Source organism: Vulpes vulpes, chromosome 13 (genome assembly GCF_048418805.1).
Source record: "Vulpes vulpes isolate BD-2025 chromosome 13, VulVul3, whole genome shotgun sequence".
Lineage (NCBI taxonomy): Eukaryota > Metazoa > Chordata > Mammalia > Carnivora > Canidae > Vulpes > Vulpes vulpes.
In genome coordinates this window covers 61,640,412-61,659,463 of record NC_132792.1, presented here as the reverse complement: position 1 = coordinate 61,659,463, position 19,052 = coordinate 61,640,412, and the positions used below count along the sequence as shown (strand labels likewise).

General features: G+C 38.7%; 1 long non-coding RNA gene across 1 annotated transcript; it reads right to left on the bottom strand.

Moving 5' to 3' along the window:
• Positions 1-6,612: 6,612 nt before the first annotated feature.
• LOC140595186 (uncharacterized) lies at positions 6,613-16,192 on the bottom strand. The gene is made up of 2 exons (XR_011996627.1): positions 16,124-16,192; positions 6,613-6,683 (listed from the first exon to the last, which is right to left on the bottom strand). It is a non-coding gene; the product is annotated as an uncharacterized lncRNA (long non-coding RNA).
• Between the last annotated feature and the right edge of the window lie 2,860 nt (positions 16,193-19,052).

Here is a 19,052-nt window from a genome sequence, read left to right as displayed (position 1 = left end):
GGCCTTAAAAGATGAGTATGACTTTGCTAGATATAGTTAAGAAGGAAAAGCACACCAGGTTTCTGCTAAGATGTTCAGAAAATATAAAAATGTAAGGCTCCAGTAGAACGATGATGCACTGGCTATTGTCATTCTGTTCTCTTCCGTAAGGGGCCCTGAATCAATCTTTGCTAAAAATGACATATGAACACCAAGACATGTTAACAAGTTAAACCAAAAATAGGGCAGGCAGCAAGGTGGTAATGGGGACCAGGGAAGCACTGTGGGGGTCATGGCAAAGATACACTGCTACAGAGACACCTCCTTGACCTTTGTTAAATGCTTCCACCATAAAAGCTGTAGTTTAGTTGAGAAAAAAGCTTCTCTTCGGAGATGAATATCACCATAATGTAATTAGCTTTAAAGCACTTTTTTAAAAAAAAAATCTAGAATCAGGGTGAATATTTCCAAGTTGCATGACAGTGAGCAATGCTTGTCAAATAGTATAGTCATTGGGGCACCTGAGTGCCTCAGTGTTTGAGCCTCTGGCTTTGGCTCAGGTCATGATCCCTGGGTCCTGGGATCGAGTCCCACATCAGGCTCCCCGTTAGGAGCCTGCTTCTCCTGCCTATGTTTCTGCCTGTCTCTGTGTGTCTCTCGTGAATAAATAAATAAAATCTTTTTTAAAAATCTTTTTAAAAAAACCACAAATAAGTATAATCATTAATACAGATGCATTTTGCTATAAACATCTCTGATACACAAATACCCTAATTTATAGAAAAAAGTATATATTTTTATGTATGTGTGTGTATATATATAGAGAGGGGAAAAAAAAACAGAGAGAGAGGAAGCCTAAGTAATTCTTTATAGAAAGTTTGGCAGCATTTTAAAAATTCTAAGTATCCCTACTGTGATCATTTGTATTAACTAGTATAACCATACATCCATTGGGTGAGTTAGGATTCTCCGCTGGTAATGGTCAAGTTGGCCACTGACATTAGGAAGGTGGCATCGTCCAGGGGAAAGAACACAGGAGACTTGATTTGAGGCCCAGATCCTCCCCGGAGTAGAGTCACCCTGGGAGCACCCTACACGCTTCAGGGCGCTGTTTTCTCAAATGTTGAATCAGAGAGTTGGCTCAAATTAAATTTAAGGTAGCTTCTATATAGTTAAAACTATCTAAAAGGCAATGTTCAAGGTTCAGGAATCCCAAGTGGAAAGGAAAAGTGAAGAAATGCTTCTAGAGAAGATATCTTTGGGAATAGACAAGGAAGGATACATAATGGAAATTCATCATGCTTTGAGTTCGCATTCCCAAGGGAGCCATCCAATCCACAATAAGTCTACAGAAATGAAAGTTGGGAAATGTGGAGACTTTAGAAGAATAGCAAGCAGTCTAGTTTGGCTACAACAGGGATGAGCAGGTAGAGAACAAGTTCGAACATATAGATTGAGACCATACAGTTTATCTATTCAGCAAGTATTTACTCAGGACTTACGATGCGCCAAACACTGTCCTAAGCCTAAGCTACAATAGTGAGTATGGTAGGTAGGTTTCCTTAGGGAAACTTCTAGTCTTTGGGGGGAAGAGAGACTATTTAGCAGCTTTGTTAAGAGAACATTTGACAAGAACATCCAATCCAGTCTGGGGCGGGACAGTTTTTGAAGATGCCATGTGTAATCTGAAACCAAAGGTTGAATTGATGTTAGCCAGGTACTACTTGGATGTCTGTTCTAGGCTGCGAAGTATCTGCCTTCCCTACCCCTTGATGTGTAGCTCCTGTTATCAGATTATGAGCCATGTGTCCAGGAGCCAATATAAATGAGTCACTGGCACTCTGAGCAATTGAGATTATCATGCAAAAAAAGTGTATTTACCATCCCTGGACTAGGAGATACTACACCAGATATAGCATGGCATCTCGTCAATTTTAAATACAAATGTATACTTCTAGTTCAAATCCCTCATAAATGGGGAAAAAAGCAGGTAACTGTGAGACCGTGATTTTGATTGAATGCTCCCATGGATATTTAAGTCATCCAGGATGATAATGGGAATAAGAGTAGAGTCAAACTTTAAGCTTTAATGACAACATTTTCAAAGAACTTGGGTAATTTTTATCCAGTTGGAAGCAAAAGGGAAGTAAGTCCTAATAACAGCTGCGATCAACCTAAAAGCCCTGGGGAAGAGGAACAAGAAACTGTTTAGAAGTGATCATGGAGAGCATGAGGAACACAGCCACCTGCTCCAGGATGACAATGCATAGGGGAGGAGAGGCAAGGTGTGGCAGCCAGATTGAAGATGAGTTGGACTACACTTATGTTGAGATCTTGGGATGAGTTTAGCTTGAGGGTGAAAGGTGGGCACAATGGAAAGACATGGTCAAGGAGTCAAAAGAACAAACATGGTTTTGGGGACCCAGGGTCTAGGATGAGAATTTAGAACTGTGAAGAAGACTGAAAGGTTTAGATCTGTGATAGTGGTAAACAGTGGCAGGGATAAAGGACTTGATGACGAGATGTTTCCCTATTGATGCAGGCAGGAGCTTCTCATTTATGCCTGAAGCCAGACAACAATCTCTGCTCTGTGGCTGACTTCCTGACTTAAAATATCAGCAGCTTTATGCCTTAGGTAGAAAGGTAGCATAGCCTGGGCCGCAGCCACCATAATCTCACTCAGGGTTCTTCTATGACAACCCCACAGGTTTGTGGAAAAAGCAGGGGCGTCTTATTTCAAGATTACCAGTCACGGTCAGGGTTGGCATTAGCTGAATCAGTTGGAGTCCCCAGGTTTATCCTAGTTAGAACTCAGGTCTGGTCTCCATACTAAGCATGGAACTAGAATAGAAGCCAAATCGACCCATCAGTGATGGGTGATGAAAGGGGAGCCTCGGAGTGTGGAAAGAGAAGCTAAATTGTCCTTCAGCTCATTGCTCACACAGGCCACTAAGACTTCCTCTAGCCCTGGAAAGCCATACATGCAGGAATCAGAGCCCTGTCATTTCTGGCAAGGATTCCTTAAACAATTCCAAATGCAGCTCCTTTTGATTACATGACTAGGTGTGATGAGGCAGGATAAGAGCGGCATGAAACAATCCAATCATGCCTGTGAACACATCGAGAACTGAAGCCATTTGAGTGATTTGCTAGAGAGTATATGATGTCAGTGACCGGTTATGGCACCTACCAAAAAGGAGCAAGTCCATCCCTCCTCTGGAAAGTGAAGCCTGAGGTAGACACATCTGTGCCTGTCCTCCTATCTGCTTTAAAGAGCAATCTGAGGGGTGCCTGTGTGGCTCAGTAGGTTAAGTGTCTGCCTTCGGCTCAGATCATGATCCCAGAGTCCTAGGATCAAGCCCTACGTGGGACTCCTTGCTCAGCAGGGAGTCTGCTTCTCCCTCTCCCCCTCCTCCTGCTTGTCCTTGCTCTCTGTCAAATAACTAACTAACTAACGAACTAACTAAATAAATAAATAAATAAAATATTTTTTAAAAATAAAAAGAAAGAATCATCGAAGACGCTGGGGGTGAACAGCAAATCTGAGCCATGCCCTGAATTGGATGAAGACACATGCACATTGTCTCAACATATACCTCAGCAGGGTCACCAAGACGTGTCTCCTTGAAGCATCCTTAGGATGGGGTTCCCAGTCAGCATGGAATCCTTCAGAACACAGCAAACCGAACAAACATTCTAATTGAATCCCAGAAGAGAAAAGAGGGGTGGACCTGGAAAAACCTAAATCAAACTGGACTTTTGAAATCCAATAAAAGATGAATGTGCTATATAAAAGCTAAATAATAAAGATGCAAATAGCAACCTAATGTTACCCTCTAGAGGACAATGGCATCTGATATTAATAATACACACATCAGACTGGGAACATGGGTCAGGTTTTCTTTATGAGAAGTGATTTTTTTCTTGGCTTTTATAATGCAATGAATTTATAATTCTTTTCTCCATAGTAGCTTTTCTTTATGACTTAGTCACTTAGGATCATCTACACAGATTTCAGTATTACTCCACCAATACTTTAAGTAATAAAGGATTGGTGGGAGGGAAAATATGATTATAAAACTCCAATACTTGACATCAGAATCAAGTTCACTTTCCCTTTTCTGGGACTGTCCATAACTTTTAATTTCAATTCATATTATAACTGTGTGAAACTTATTTTTTCAAGCAAGAATAAATGTATGCAGAAAGCTTTATATCTCTCTTTTTTTTAAGTGGAAGATGAAAGAGGAAAGGCCCAAGGAAAATACTAAAAGGAGAAGTCACCACTTCCCAGTACTCCTCCATCTTGTAAATTAGCTGACAGGTGTCTCTTCACCCCCACCCTTCACCACCTTTAACATGGGCTTTCACAAGATCAAGCTAGAACATCTTAGTGAAATAAAATGAGGATCTGGGTCAAGGAAGGTCCTCGACCACCAAATAGGATGGATATCTGCCTTCCAAAGTTTCAATTTTATCCAAAAAAGTCCTGGTAGCCAAAATTCTCACCCATTTTAAAACATTTCCATGTAAATGCATTAAATATACTATATATATATAAATAGTATATATATATTAGAATTATAAATTCATTGCATTATAAAAGCCAAGAAAAAAATCACTTCTCATAAAGAAAACCTGACCCATGTTCCCAGTCTAATGTGTGTATATATGTGTATATATGTATGTAAATATATGTATATATGTGTGTGTATGTATATATGTGTGTGTGTGTATATATATATATCTCACATGCTTTATCTCCTACAGAAATTTTTCCTACATTTAATTTATATACTTCCTTCCTCTTATTCTTAATCATTTTAACCTAATTCTTCCAGATGCAATTAAAGCCTATTTCCTCTACTTTGGTAATTAGAGAAATTTCCTCTATGTAGGTAATTTGACAAAAGAAAACACTGCCAATGTTTCCTTCCTAGACTGCACATCCTTAGTTACCAGGGTTTTTTTATAGTATGAATGAAAACTCAAATGGAAAATTCAGCAAACACAGAATATTCTTGTGTTAACCTCAGTTTACCTCTGCTGCATTACTCAATTTCTGTTTTTATAATGCCAGTTAACTTAGGGACTTAACAAAAATCAATTCTGATTTCTGTCAACTCTCAGCAAAGTTGATGTGTTAAGATAAGGTCCATTGGAACTAGCATTTTGACAATACAAATTCAAATGTAGTTGAATCAAACCATTTGATACTTGACTTAAAACTTGATGTAATACATTTCCTTTTCCTACTCCCTCCTACAGTACTATTTATTTTGAAGTCTTTGGGGATCTCAGGCATGTATTTTCCAGACCCTAAAGCTACTATATGCACTAGGATTCATGTGCTTTTTGGAGACAATTCTTTTCTAAAGTCTGGTTTTATCCAAGAATTATTTGCTCCATGAAGCTGTAATCGTGAAATACTTTTTCCAATAAAAATCCTACAGTAATATATCAGGAGCTTTACAACAGTTTATTACTACAGAAAAAGGTCATTTAAATCCAATAAAGCACCATCATCATTTAACCTCTTTAACGAAGAAACTAGCTTAGCTATTATAAAATATCTTTCCAAGTTTGGCCTTAAAAATAATTATGCAAACAAATCAAGATTCAGCATTGGATAAGAGCATGAGATTTGCATTTAAAAGATTTGAATCTCTGTTCTTTTATTTACTAATCCGCCTAAACTTGGGAAAATTAACTGTTAACCTCTCTCACCTGAGAAACGGAGGCATATGGAGCACCCAGTGGTGCTTATAAGGAATAAATTCCAAATGTATATAAACACCCAGTCCAGCAACACTGCAAGCATCCACAGATGGTAACTCTTTGTATTAATTGAGTTCTATTAATTTTCAGTTGCAACCTTTCCTTTTTTTATTTATAAAAATAGCCCTATGTAATAAGAACATAAGCAATGAAAATAGGAAAGGTTACTCCTTGAATTTATAAGAAATTTGAAAGATATAATATTTATTAGATTAATTATTACACGGTCTACATTATTTTTATAATTACATATTTTATGCATACACATTTATATGTGTAATATATTAATAAATTATAAATTTTATTTATTTCTTTATACATGTAAAATTATATGCTTTATTTAGCTTACAGCAATGTATTAATATTTAATTAAATTCCAAGTGATTTCTTATAAGCCAAATGACATCATAGTACTTCCAATTCATAATACATATTTTACATTTAAGATTTTCTGGACACAGAGTATCAAAATACAGTAATAATCATATGTGCCTAAGTTATTCAAACTGCAAATAGATAAATGTCCAATACATTATTGAGGTTTAAAACAATTGGAATTGGGCAGCCCGGTGGCTCAGCAGTTTGGCGCCACCTTCGGCCCAGGGCCTGATCTTGGAGACCCTGGATCAAGTCCCACGTCGGGCTCCCTGCATGGAGCCTGCTTCTCCCTCTGCCTATGTCTCTGCCCTCCCCCCGCCCCCGTGTCTCTTATGAATAAATAAATAAAATCTTAAAAAATAAAACAATTGGAATTATTTGCATTTACCTCAAGATTCAACCCCACACCAGTCTTTCTTTCTTTCTTTCTTTCTTTCTTTCTTTCTTTCTTTCTTTCTTTCTTTCTTTCTTTCTTTCTCTTTCTTTCTTTCTTTCTTTTTCATACCAGTCTTTCTTGCTGAGATATCTTGGAGCTCTAGTAGAGAATGCTGGAGATCAAACCCAGAAAAGCAGAATCAAATCCGAAGGGTGAGGTGCGAATAAAAGGAGAGACAAAGTCTAATGAGGGTTAGAAAGTGAACACCAGGAATGTGGCAATAAACAAGGTCAGTTTGAGTCTCAAGTCCAATCTAGCAAGTTCATGTACCACAAGTGGACTGAAAAGCATCTTGCTTTTTTACTTTTTTTTTCTATATAAAAATATTTAAGTCTAAAGAAATTTTTTGGAGTATGATTGATAGACAATGTTACATTCGTTTCTCCATATGTTATGCTGTGCTCACCACAAGTGTACCTTCTAGCTGTTACTGTACAGCACATAGTCCCTATGCTGTACCGTTCATCCCCATGTCTTAGTTATTTTATAACTGGAAGCCTGTATCTCTCCCTCCCCTTTACCTGTTTTACCCAACCCACGCCCCTCCCCTCTGGCAACCACCAGTTTGTTCTCTGTATTTATGGGTCTGTTTCTGTTTTTGTTTATATTGGTATGTTATATGTTGTGTAGTGACACTGGTCTGCTTTTAAGGTAGACATTTTCAGAAATATTCAACAGCAAGGCCAAGGTTGCTTAGTTAAAAGCAATGATTCTAGTGAGAAATAGTCAAAGGCTGACTTAGGGAAATAAGTAGAGAAATGGAAAAGAAGGGAAAATAAAGGAATTTATCTTGGTAGTGGAATTGGCATATATTGACAACAGGTTATTTATGAAAGACTTCTGACTAACCTATTTTTTCATAATTCTTAAAAATACATTCAATCATTGCAAAGTATACGATAGGAAATGTTTTGCCTTTTATGTGTTTGGTCAAATACTACCCTTCCTGTTCTGAACCAAGAGCCAAGATTCTAAGTTTTATGATATTGCACTATGGCCAGGTGCTTAAGCTTGCCCCCCTACACAAGTATCAAATCCGTCAGTGTAGAAAGCTAGAAAGAGTAATCAACATATTACACAATTTAATATTAACTCAGCAGAATATATATAGTATTTCCTCTATTTCCCCTTTGCCTTGCCATCTCATTTATGCTTTTGTGATGTGTTTTGACATCATTTGGGGTGCCTGAAGGTGAGGGCAAGCTTTCCATTCTATTTTTTCAGCATTTCTGTTTATGTCCATGTTGTGATGGGCTCTGATACCCCCAACTCAGACCCAGTTATGCAGTCTCTAACTGATTTCAGCAGTGTCCTTTGAATACTTTAAGACACCACATGAAATCCTTGCCAATTTCTTATGTTGTGCAAAATGGCATCCTAGTTTTATTTTCTCATCATTGCCATCATTACCACACCTCTCTGCATAGCTTTTGTCCTTGAGGGATAGAGTATCTTCCATTCCCTTTTCAAAAATTTTGCCCCCATTTAAACCCTCAAAGATTTCTGTGCCCACAGCTCCATTCCCACTTCTTTTTTTTTTTTTAAGAGTTATTTTTTTGTTTGAAGGAAGGTGGGTGGAGCAAAAGGAGGGGGAGAGAAAATCCAAGCAGACTCCCTGTTGAGTGCAAGCCCAACACAGGACTCAATCTCACAACCCTGAGATCAGACCTGAGCCAACAAGAGTCGACCACTTAACTGCCTGAGCCGCCAGGCACACCCTCCATTTCCACTTCTTTCTAACCTATACAATTTTTTTTTTTTTTTTTACTAAATTAAACGTAACAGTCCCCCCTCCCCATTTATAATAGTTTATCAAACATCATTTGGTTCTGGAATTGAAATCAATGGAAAACATTTCCTGCTTCATAGGGAAATGAAAATTAAGTTCCAGGTTGCTTAAGGGATGTAGTCCAGGGAGCTGGCTGTCCCCCAAGAAGACAAAGATGCGGGAGCCAGAGGCAGCTGCCTGCAGTCGGATTGGCACTTCTGGGGATGGTTATGTTGTTCGCAGATGGTGCCTTGATAGATGCGTGTTCACTGTGGGGCTGAAAATGTTGTGGGCACTGAAGCACAGGCAAGTTTTCATTCCCCTTATTTCTGAAGCAATGAGAAAATATTTCCCGTGTTTCAGAATGATGCTGCAGATCCTCTTAGACGCATTCAGGAGTGCAAACTCCAGCCATTTAGATTTCCCCTCTGAGGAAGTGTAACTACAGGGTTCAAGAGACCATTCTCTCTCCACCCACCCAACCACCCCTCATTGATTGGGAAACCACCCTCTAGTTCTGTTTTTATTAGAACTTTTGCCCTGTGGGATATTTTATGTTTCCTAGGCAAATGGCAACATGAGAACAAATGCGTATATAGTTATATACATAAAGACACCTCTAGTAGTAATCGATTTGGATTGTACTGTAATTTCTTTGGCCAGGAGCAAATAACCACCTGTCTCAACCAAGTGACACCAAATCCTGCTCTAGCAGAAACCAGCCAGGGAAGCCTAAACAGGTGGAGCTTTAGAATAGAGTTTCTTTTCTTTGTTCCTTCCTAGGGAGAGTGGTTTGAAGAAGGAAAGGTTGGGCAAAAGAGCCCAGATCTTTTTCATTTGAAATACTTTGTGGATGTTATTTTACACAAAAGACCTGTTTCTCTGGATTCTTTTTAAAAAAAAAAAAAATTGGCAGCAGCATAGTGAGGTATTGTTTATTTTTGCCTTTGGAAGCCTTGGAGCGAAGTGAAGAAAGAATCAGCAGCTCCAGATTCTGCCCCTTTGTAGCTTTATCGTCTATTTTAGAGAATATGGACCAAGCTAATCCATAGATTTCCCAGAATTTTCTTCCCTCTCATCTGCAGAATGATGGTCTCTGCATCCATATTATCTTATTGCCTTATACACACAAGATCTATCACATCATGTCCTAGCTATCTATTTATACAGAAGAGCCCAACTAATGGCTTCATGTAGCCTGGAATTTATAAATAAAAGAATTCTCCATTTTTAATTACAGTATGCAAAATATGACAGCAAAAAACATTTTTTGATTCAGGGTTCGAGGCTAATAATTGGCATCCATCCATTGAAATTTGACTATAAAAAGATGTTACATAATTCATTATTAGCGTATATCTATGACTTTTATGGCATTTCTGACCATTTTGCAAAGTGAAGCACACAATTTGGAATTGCCTCATAATACACATTTGAGGCTCATTAAAGAATCTCTATCACAATTGTAATTTTACCTGAAAAATACTAAAGTTAGTGGAAAAACCTGATCCCAAATCTCCATTCTTCTATGTTGTAGTTTTGTAAATGTGGGTGAGTTCTTTTTTTTTTTTTAAGATTTTATTTATTCATGAGAGACACAGAGAGAGAGAGACAGAGACACAGGCAGAGGGAGAAGCAGGCTCCATGCAGGGAGCTGGACATGGGACTTGATCCTGGGTCTCCAGGATCATGCCCTGGGCTAAAGGCGGTGCTAAACCGCTGAGCCACCCGGGCTGTCCCATATGGTTGAGTTTTTGAGGCTTTGTTTTCTCAGCTTTAGAAGGAACCAGTCACGGAATTAATATAGGGGTTACATGGGAAGTTTACAGAAAGTGCTTAAAAACTCAAGTATTATGTAAATATTTGTTGTTAGAGTAGTTGAATCTGCATGGATCTGTGGCATCATGCTTTGCAAAAAGTATCTAGTTCCTATATCTTCTATGATATGCACAATAAAGTTCATCTTTCAGGAGATCACATCTCCAAAAAATAATTATTTCTTTACTCAGGAAAATAGATACAGTATTTGGAAATAGTTAAGGGGACTGTCAACTTTGTGTTTTTTAAAGATTTTATTATTTATTTGAAAGAGAGAGAACATGATCAGTAGGGAGGGGCAGAGGGGGCAGGGGAGAGAGAGAGAGAGAGAGGGAGAGAGAGAGAGAGAGAAGCCGACTCCTAGCTGAGCAAGCAGCCCACTGCAGGGCTTGATCCCAGGACCCAGAGATCATGACCTGAGCCAAAGTCAGATGCTTAACCGGCTGAGCCACCCAGGTACCCTGAATGTCAGCTTTATTAAAACTATTAACTATGCTATAATTTGATAAGTTATATATTCTACCTGTAATTCTCTACTCAATTTCACGTCCAGGTAGATATTTAGAAAAGTGCAAGATGTCTCTGTTTTGTTGGTTGGTTTGTTCTTGAATTTTTTAAAAATCTATTTACTCTTTTTAAATATTACAGATCTGGTCAATTGTCTCACAAAATGGTTTTCTCCTAAAAAAAGAAATCATAATTGGGGCACCTGGGTAGCTCAGCCAGTTAAGTGTCTGCCTTCGGCTCAAGTCATGATCCCGGGGTCCTGGATCAAGCCCCACGTGGCGCTCCCTGCTAAGCACTTTCTCTCCCTCTGCCTGCCACTCTGCATACTTGTGCTCTCTCTTTCTGTCAATTAAATAAATAAAATCTTAAAAAAAAAGAAACCGTAGTAATTATGTTATGTATATAATTCGAATACTGAATTTATTTTTGAAATGTTTAAAAATACATTCGCCAAATTTAAAATCAAATGGTACCATAACTAGGAATTTTTCCATAGGCATTCTTGGCTGGAAAATGGATTTTATTATTGTACATATGCACATGTTCATGTGAATATGAATATCACTGCATGATATGAATATCACTTGCATGATATCCTTTGCCCCTCAGTTACAACCCAAAGAAATGCTATTCGATTTTCATTTGAAGATATAATTCAAGTGGAACTTAATTATTTTGAAATGATGTTCAGTTTGGTTTGGTTTCATACGTAGCAGCGGTGTGGAGGGTGTTCTTTCTGTTGGTTCAGCCTGATATTATTCTCCTTTGGCCTGGTCGATTTGTGGTGATGAGCTGACTTTCCGTCCTCTGCTAGAGAGTGAAGAGCGACCACAAATTGCTCTTATTCGGTTTATAAAATGCTCAGTGTTGCTCTGATCTGGGAATCAAATTACAGAGAACACCAAGACCTTCAGGAAAGGCGGGGACACAGAGCACATTGCAGAGACACAAAAATGAGTCCCACCCAAGATGCTGGGAGAGGCGCTCCTGGGTGCCCTAACTGTCATGCAATCTGGTTCCCCTTTTGCAAGATGACCCCTACCAGCCTGGTTCCCTCCATCCACCACCTTACTCAGTTGTCATTGTTCCTGATCTCTCCAAACCCCTTTTTTGAAATTACTTCGTCAGCCATCTCGCCCCGTATACAGCTTCAACTTTGGCCAATGAGAAAACTTCCCAATCAAGCTGTGAGGTCCAGGAAAACAACTCCAGGCAGATAATCTTCAACTCTAGAGTCAGAAATTGATGTACTGAGCTCAGCACTGAGAAGTGCGCAGAGTTCAGATAGCAATAGCCCTATAAACAGCCCCAAAGCAAAAGACTAGCCACTAAGTACAAATAGCCACAGATCAGAAGATGATTTCTATGTACAAAGAGTGCTTTTAGCTATTCTTTTGACTTTGCTGTCAATAGCAGTTTTCAAACACACAAAAAAGAAGCAATATTCTTAAATGCTTCAGAATGAAGGAGTGTTTTACGTCATTTTATTCTACATCAAAAGCCTAGGATAAGGTCAACTTTTGGTATTAAGCCCACACTTAACTCATAGTGGGTCAGGGTGTCCAGCCGGGAATACACAGAGATTATCTGACATGCAGATATTTTGTAATATGTTCTTTTTTGTAATATGCTCTATGTGAGACATATCTGAGCTCACCCAAGAGAAATGATCTAGTTCTCTAATTTGTCACTTGAATTGAAAAAAGGAAACCTTTTTAGAAAACAGATTAGTCCCTCCAACCAACATAAAAATCCCTGTAATGTGATAATTTAATTAATATATGCTATGTGGATAAATTCTAGCAACTTATATATACTAGCTATAAACTTTTTAGTGCCTTTAACTGAAAGGTTTTAAAATGCTGTTGGGACTGAAATATTTTCTGAAATATCATTCAATTAACTTTGATTGTTTATATAAAGAATGATGGGAAACTAATTGTCAACCCAGATAATGCTTTTATTGCTAAGAAAGCATAAATTCTTTATTATTAAGCAACTGCAAAATTCTTTTATGTGTTTAATGATGTGGCTGTTATAAAACTAGATTGGGCAAACTGCTCATTGTATGTTTTCTTGTGAGGCAGTTTCATTAAGAAGTTACATTTGGGGGGATCCCTGGGTGGCTCAGCAGTTTAGCACCTGCCTTTGGTCCAGGGCATGGCCTGGGATCTGGGATCGAGTCCCGCATCAGGCTCCTGGCATGGAGCCTGCTTCTCCCTCTGCCTGTGTCTCTGCCTCTCTCTCTCTCTCTCTCTATCATGAATAAATAAATAAAATCTTAAAAAAAAGAAGTTACAGTTGGATGTGTGAAGATGTGATCAGAAACGGTTCTCATTTAAATTAATTGTGAAATGTCTGAGTCACATAGTACCAGGGCGCATATTACCTATATTAGTTAGAAGCCTAAGTTTCCACTCTTGGATTTTTAGCAAGAATATTTTCATTATGTCTTAATTTAATTCTGCATCCTTAACTTTTTTATTTGTCGCAGTATTCTTTAATTGACGTTTTCTTGGAGACGTGAGTTCTGAAAATTTGTGAGCTGCAAGTTCAAACTGGCCCTCAAGGTTAAATGGAAAGCTCCTATTTTTTTCTACCAAACTCCCTTTCTCAATCCTCAGAGCTCACCATTTCCTCAAGTTCCCTTTCTTGCCCATTCTGTCTTGAAATTTAAGGTGTATATCTGCAGTACAAGTTGAATCTTATTTTTATTTTTTTATCCAATATAACAACCTCTGTCTTTTGAGTCTTTAATCTGCTTAACACTTTAAGCGTTGATATAGTTGGTTTAATTTTATTTTCTTGTTGTTTGTTTTCTACTAGCCCCACTGTTCTTTCTTTGATGTTTTTTATTCTCTTTTCCTGCCCTCTTTCCAATTAATCAAATATATTTATTACTACCCTTTTTTCTCTACTAGTGATTTTTAGTTCTATATGTTTGTATTTCAGTGGTATACATTTCCAAATGCATCCTTGACTTACTGTACTGCGCCTTAAGTAAATAATACAAGAAACTTACAGGAGTTTATCTTTATTTGCTTTCTCCCCCCTCCTCTCCAAACTGGAACACTGTTGAGAAAGAAAAGGTTCACCAGAATTGGTATCAACTGGTTGGACTAATCTAGCACATACGAAGACTCTATTTTTGTAGCCCCTCTCTTCCTGGGACATACTTCTTTAGAAACTGCTGCTATTTTAAACAAAAGTGGCTCAAGGTAAAGATTAGGAAGAAGGCTTTGGGGATCACAGATCATGGGCCCAATCCTTGATCTGCCACTATCTAATAATTTTTGGCAAATTAATTAAACTATGCTGTCTTAGTCTTTACACCAGTGGTAAAAATTGATCAAATGAGATCAAACCCATATAGATGTTATGAGAATTTAAAAACAAAATGCCTGGAGGGCACAGGATGCTGCCTGGCATACAGAGTAGTTACTTAACAAAAAGTGGGGATTATGTTTCCTGTAATTTTTTTAAAGACACGTGTGCCTTTGCTCAAGTTTATACTTTGCATTTTGAGAACCTTTGCTGAGGTTGCAGTAGACTGAGAGCATCATCCCACCAAGCTCTGCAGGAATGGCCTCAGTCTGTTGCTATAGCTAATCTTTCCAAATGCACACGGAGCACGTCTTTCTTCAGCTTGCAAGTCTTTATGGTTGGCTATCATCCAAGAATAAAGTCCAAGCTTATTAGCATAGCAAAGAATTTCCCAAGCTCTTCCCTCTGTACAGTCCACATTTCAACAAATTCAACTCCTTGCTACTCTCTGTTCAATAAAATCATGCCTTAGGGCCTTTGTTCAGGGTGCCTGAAGAATGCTCACTGATTCTTCATGACTCATCTCATCTTCATTGTTCAAGTTTCTCTGGTCTTTCACAATGGAGTTAATTTTCCCCTTTTTTTGTGCTCCGATATAACTTGGGATGTATCAGTAGCTCTGAGAGCAGTGTAAATGAGTTAAACTAATGAGTTAAACTAATACATGAGGTCAGCAGGACAAAAAGACTCTAGAGATAACATTTCTCCAACCGGAATTATGAAGAAATATGCCAGTGGTGGTTCTCATTCCTAGAGAGCCATGGAAAAGGTTTGTGGGATGTTATTGTTATAACAATGATCGAATGTGCAGTCAGTTCTGCTATGATGTTGGTTTCAAACCTGTGAATTTGTTCCAAGGCAATTAATATACGAAGGAACAATCTGAGCATAGAAGCGAATTTCGAGTTTGCTTTTTGCAAAATTCATCCACAGGAAACACTAAGGTAAATGCAGAAAACTGCACCCAGATGAACCCAATTGTGTGGGAATACACAACATACACACGCACTGGGTGGGAAGCAGAATACACCACCCCAGAAAATGCCACTTCACACACTTCACATGTGGATTATTTTGAGCTGAAGACTATCAGGGCCCATCAGAGTAAAGAAGAGCTTTTAACCTGCCCATTAACTGCTTATAAGAATTTAGATAGGTGGCCTGTTAGAGGAAGAGAGCTATTAGCAGAGATAACTTTTTATATCCAAAAAGACTTAACTGCATGGCAAGGCAAAAATTTATCAAACATTTGCTCTTTTCGTTTTCCTGTGAATTATCTCCCTTCCCTTTGAAGCCTCAGACTTCGCCTCCAGACTATCTCCTTCTCTTTAACTCACGAGAGTATGTAAATCTCAATTACCTGACTGCTGGGAAGTCTAATATTTTATTGGGGCTCATGTACATATGAAATTTGTTGGGGATCCCTGGGTGGCTCAGTGGTTTAGCACCTGCCTTCAGCCCAGGGTATGATCCTGGAGTCCCGGGATCGAGTCCCACATCAGGTTCCCTGCATGAAGCCTGCTTTTCCCTCTGCCTTTGTCTCTGCCTCTCTCTCTCTCTCTCTCTCTCTCTCTCTCTCTCTGTGTGTGTGTGTTTCTCTCATGAATAAATAAAATCTTTAGAAAAAAAAAAGAAATTTGTTTTTCCCCTGTTACTCTGCTTATGTCAATTATTTAGCAGACCAGCCAAAGAACCTAGAATGGAAGAAGGGAAAAGTTTTCCACCCCAAAACACACACACACACACACACACACACACACACATGCACACACACTCCAAATATCTACCAGCTACTTCAGGTCACCATGTGTTATCCTACAAGGTTATGTTTTATTATTCTTTTGTATTTGTGAAATTTTATATATAAAACAAAACAAGAACACTTATGCAACATCCTAAATCTGCTTAAGAATTCTAGTTCAAAGGCAGCCCTGGTGGCTCAGGGGTTAAGTGCGCCCTTTGGCCCAGGGCGTGACCCTGGAGACCCAGGATTGAGTCCCACGTCTAGCTCCCTGCATGGAGCCTGCTTCTCCCTCTGCCTGTGTCTCTGCCTCTCTCTGTGTGTCTAATGAATAAATAAAATCTTAAAAAAAAAAAAAAAAGAATTCTAGTTCAAAACACCAAGTAGTGCTTACAAAGGAGAAACCACTAGAGGATCCTAATGGAAATCATCAATACTTCTAAGGATCCTGTTGGTGTTAGTACTGCCAGGCTTAAGAGTTTCCCACGTCACTACAATTTCCAGTCTTCAGCTTCCAGGTGAATCTCTCAATGCAGATGGGAAATCTGGAGAAAAAAAAAAAAAATTCCAGCAATTAGGTGGACATTATTTGAAGACTAAGGTTATATATACATTGAATCAAAATTTCAATTTTGATGAGCTTGGTATCTACTATAAACACATGCTCCAAAAGACCTACAGTTCAAAGGCAAAAAGACATGCCACAGGAATGAAGACTGAGAGAGATCACCAACAGGAGGACAATGAGTCATACCTGTCCACATTGGATATTACAATTCCCACCCACCCCTCAGGCTTTTAGATTACCTCTCTTTGATCACTTCACAATAACTTGCAAGTTGTAGCCCTTCCAACCTCTACTTCCCAAGCAAACTCCAGGTCTTTTGCAAGGTAAGGTGCCATATTTACCCTAGAAGTTATACATTTACTAACACTGAACACACAATATTTTGCTACCATTTTTATTAGGTTTCAATGTTTTGCTTGGTTTTTAACATGTCGCTGACAAAATTTTTGAATTTTGTGCCTCTAACTCCCATTTTCCTCTATCATAAGCCCTGTGGTTTTTTAATTGCACAATTTTGCATGACAGGTGTTTTTAGGAGTATGTCACATTCTGACAGAACTGACTGTACCACTGTATCTAATGGGCTGGTGCTGAACATGCTAGTCAGAGCCATGTGTAGGAAAAACCAAGAATTTTCTTATGTTGGACATTACTTCCCATGTCCCTATGGGCGTAAACATAAAAGAAAAGCTCTAATTATCTAAGTCTAGAACCCAACTCAATTTAACATACAAACTTAAAAAGGTTTTAAACAGTTTATTCTTAAATATAGACTGAAATTTCAAGAAGTGTCATTACCATGCAAATTGAAGGAGGATTATATTTTTTTCTAAGGACTATTCACCACTTGAGGAAGGCAGTCCCCTGGTTACAATGCCAATTAGGATTTTTTTCATCTCAAAAAAGAAAAATAAACATACACAAAGAAGTATAAATGAAAACCCCCACCAGCATCATTCTGCTCACGTGTCATTTCTGTGGTGATTCTATGTTTTCATGCAAAGATCAGATCCCTTCATTACATCTCCTGGTGCAGTCATGCCTGAGCATCTGTATATTGAAATACATATTTCAGATCAGGTTCCTATAATAGACTAAGGGTATAATGTTGTATTAATCATGGCTTTTCGTTTTTTGTATTTCAACGTTTTGACATCTGGAGTCTTGCCAACCCTGTTGGATTTTGCCCTTGTCAGGATCAGCCAGTCTCTAGAGGTAGTAGACGGTTTGCCTGAAGGCGTGCTTTTCCAGTACAAACCAGTCAATTCAGAGGCTATATCCCAACCATCTCCTTTAGAGGCTCTCACACTTCAGGCCACTATCCACCTGCTCTAATCACCCCAGGGCCAGGTACCAGGCAACTAAGGGCAGCCCTTGTGCTCTGGAGTCTGCTGAAATTTTTCCAACCAGCCAGTCCTAAGTTTGCTTACCTAACCTCACCTGTTCTTTCCTGTGGAAACTACAATAAAGGCTCTTGGCCACAGTTTCCCACCTCCCTTTTTCCTCTGCCTCCTGACCAACCTTGGTGCTTCCCTGTGTGGCCCTTAGTGACATTGTATGCCCCCTCCTGTTGGGAACTATAAATAAACTTTTTAATGACAATTGTCTCCTGATCTGTTGTCCTTATCATACCTCAAATTTGTTATTAATATACTACATATTAAACCAAGTATTTATTTTAAAATGTGGGTGAAGTTTGGCTTTATTTTCTATGCATTTCGTGATCATAAAGGGGGATTACAACTAATTATTATAAAATGGTAGCATCGCATTTGATGGAGTAATTACTGAACAAGTAATTGACTACCTTAGGAAGAGTATTAACTTAGTTTTAGGAAGACTATCCCTTTTTTAAAAGATTTTATTTATTTATTCATGAGAAACACAGAGAGAGGCAGAGACACAGACAGAGGGAGAAGCAGGCTCCCCGCAGGGACCCCATGCAGGGACCAGAATCATGCCCCGAGCCAAAGGCAGACACCCAACTGCTGAGCCACCCAGGCACCCCAGGAAGACTCTCAATGAGAGGTTGGTTAGCCAACTTTGGGGTGAAACAAATGACACTTTTTTTGTCTGTGTGTCTCAGCATCACAAGTATTTTGACAAACTCATGCAAAGTCTGACTTTCTTCTATGGACTATAGGATACATGAGATGGAGTATACTGTCACCAAAGACTCAAATCAGAGCAATGACTCTGCCTAGGCTCCATGATTAAATTTACAACATTCCATCAATTTGGCCTCAGATCTCGTGTTTCAGCAGAGAGGAAAAAAATGATCATCAGAAATGGAAATTCTTATTTTTTTGGCAATTAAAATTTTCTATATAAATTAAAAACTACAATTGTAATTTGGACTCTAGTCCTTGAGAATTGGGTTAGGATAAGTCAGCACCCCAAATCTGATAATCCTGAGACAATGTCAAGATCAAGCAACTAATCCTAGAAGGCTTTGACAATCTTTTAGGAGAGCCCTGGACCTTGATAAATTTACCAGAAAACCAGAAATAAATCACAACTGATACTGAAATTGTAATTCAGAACCACAATGAGATCCCACCTCACACCAGTGAGAATGGTGAAAATTAACAAGAGAGGAAACAACAAATGTTGGAGAGGATGTGGAGAAAGGGAACCCTCTTGCACTGTTGGTGGGAATGTGAACTGGTGCAGCCACTCTGGAAAACTGTGTGGAGGTTCCTCAAAGAGTTAAAAATAGACCTGCCCTACGACCCAGCAATTGCACTGCTGGGAA